The following is a 2,911-nucleotide window of genomic DNA, read 5'->3' on the forward strand; positions in this document are numbered from 1 at the left end:
GTATCTTAATCTTAGCATGAATAATTTGTCTAGCACCATCCCACCTGAGATTGGTAATCTCACTAATCTTGTCTATCTTGACTTGAAAATCAATCAAATTTCGGGGACAATCCCATCACAAATCGGTTCACTAGTCAAGCTTCAGATCCTCTGCACATTTGACAACCATTTAAATGGTCCCATTCCGGGAGAAATAGGTTACCTAAGGTCTCTTACTAAGCTATCTTTGGGAAGGAACTTCCTTAATGGCTCTATTCCTGCTTCATTGGGGAATTTGAATGACTTGTGAGTTGGGGAATCTAAAAAACCTCAATGAGTTGGTATTATTCAATAATAATCTACCTGGACCAATTCCTAGTGTATTGGGGATTCTGATAAACCTAAATTATCTAGAATTATACAATAATCAACTCTCTGGCCCAATTCCAAGTGTGTTAGGGAATCTAAAAAACCTCAATGAGTTGGTATTATTAAATAATAATCTCTCTGGCCCAATTCTGAGTGTGTTGGGGAATCTGATAAACCTCAATTATCTAGAATTATACAATAATCAACTCTCTGTCCCAATTCCAAGTGTGTTGGGGAATCTAAAAAACCTCAATGAGCTGGTATTATTAAATAATAATCTCTCTGGCCCAATTCCTAGTGTGTTGGGGAATCTGATAAACCTCAATTATCTGGGATTAAACAATAATCAACTCTCTGGCCCAATTCCTAGCGTGTTGGAGAATCTGAAAAACCTCAATGAGCTGGTATTATTCAATAATAATCTCTCTGGCCCAATTCCTAGTGAGTTGGGAAATCTGAAAAACCTCAATGGTCTGTTATTACACAATAATCAACTCTCTGGCCCACTTCCTAGTGAGTTGGGAAATCTGAAAAACTTCAACGATATGTTATTATTCAATAATTAGCTCTCTGGCCCAATTCCTAGTGAGTTGGGGAATCTGAAAAACCTCAACGATCTGTTATTACACAATAATCAACTCTCTGGCCCAATTCCTAGTGAGCTGGGACTTTTATTACACAATAATCAACTCTCTGGCCCAATTCCTAGTGAGCTGAGAATTTGAAAAGCCTCAATCATCTGTTATTACACTATAATCAACTCTCTGGCCCAATTTCTAGTGAGTTGGGGAATTTGAAAAACTTCAATCATCTGGAATTATTCGATAATCAACTCTCTGGCCCAATTCCTAGTGAATTGGGGAATCTGAAAAACCTCAATGATCTGCTATTATCCAATAATCAACTCATTGGTTCAATTCCGTCTTCCATTGGCAATTTGAGAAACTTGCAATACCTGTTTCTCGGTGACAACAATCTGACAGAGGAAAGTCCATCTTCTTTTAATTTGACATCACTAAAATTCCTGCATTTGTTGAGAAACAACTTGAAGGGAAAAATTCTGCAATGCTTGGGTAATATCAGTGGCCTCCAGTATGTGATGATGTCACATAATAATCTCAATGGAGAGCTCCCATCATCTATTTGCAATTTAACATCACTACAAGTTCTAGATTTGGGTAGAAACAATCTAATTGGAGCAATTCCACAATGTTTTGGCAACATGAGTGGTCATCTTGAGGTTCTTGATATGCAGCACAACAATCTTTCCGGTACTCTTCCAACAACTTTTTGCATTGGAAGTGCACTCGGAAGCTTCAATTTGCATGGCAATAAGCTAGAGGGAAAAATTCCACGATCCTTAGAAAATTGCAAACGAGTGGAAGTTCTTGATTTAGGAGACAATCTCCTCAATGATACATTTCCAATGTGGTTGGGAACTCTTCCCGAGTTGCGAGTTTTAAGCTTGAGATTGAATAAGTTGCATGGACCCATTAGAACTTTAGGAAGTGAAAGAATGTATCCTGTGCTTCGATTGTTAGACCTCTCTTCCAATGCCTTCACGGGAAACTTACCGACGATTTTTTTTCAACATTTCAGAGCCATGAGGAAAATTTATCCATCAAAGAAGAGACGAAGCGATGAAAGATATGGGTATTATTATGAGAACTCCATAGCTGTCGTAACAAAGGGATTGGAGGTTGAAGTTGTGAGAATCTTGTGTTTGTACACCACTATTGACCTTTCAAACAACAAATTTGAAGGACATATTCCAAGCATCATAGGTGGTCTCATTGCACTTCGCGTTCTAAATTTATCTCATAATGGATTGGGAGGTCATATTCCGCGATCACTTGAAAGTTTATCTTCAGTTGGATCATTGGACCTGTCAGGTAACCATCTTGTAGGAGAGATACCAGCACAATTTATTTCTCTTACAGCTCTCGAAGCCTTAAGTCTCTCCTACATTCATCTCAAAGGGTGCATTCCTCAAGGAAATCAATTTCATACCTTTGAGAACAATTCATATGAAGGTAATGATGGATTACGTGGATTCCCACTTTCAAAAGGTTGTGGTAATGATGGTCATGATTCAGCATCAGAGGAAACTTATACTGGATCTGAGCTTGATGAAGAAAGCAACTATGAATTTCTGAATGATTTTTGGAAAGCCACTCTTCTGGGGTATGGAACCGGACTATGTATCGTACTATCCATAATATATATATCTTGATCTCAAATGGAAATATGAAATGGCTTGAAAGAATCGTTGAAGAGCTGGGACACAAAATTATGATGGCAAGGAGAAAGAAGCAGCGAAGGCAAAGGAATTACAGAGGAAAAAATAATCTCTTCTAGAAACTTACAGGTATTCAAAGCTAAGTTCTACACTCATATTAGTTTTCATGTTTTTTTCAATAACAACAATTAATGGATACTCTCTCCGAAGTATATTTTTCTTATTGATAAGTGTTTGACGCTCACTATCTTTATTTTCAAATTTCAGATGTCAAGGATAAGAAGACGTTGGTGCAGTGCAGTTGGTTACTGTTGTGTTTCACTA

The 2,911-nt window shown here is 37.6% G+C and overlaps 1 pseudogene; it reads left to right on the top strand.

Annotated features, from left to right (window-relative positions):
- Positions 1-7: 7 nt before the first annotated feature.
- Positions 8-2,706, top strand: LOC124895074 (annotated as a pseudogene).
- Positions 2,707-2,911: the final 205 nt, after the last annotated feature.

This window comes from Capsicum annuum, unplaced genomic scaffold, assembly GCF_002878395.1.
Source record: "Capsicum annuum cultivar UCD-10X-F1 unplaced genomic scaffold, UCD10Xv1.1 ctg79583, whole genome shotgun sequence".
In the NCBI taxonomy this organism is placed as follows: domain Eukaryota; kingdom Viridiplantae; phylum Streptophyta; class Magnoliopsida; order Solanales; family Solanaceae; genus Capsicum; species Capsicum annuum.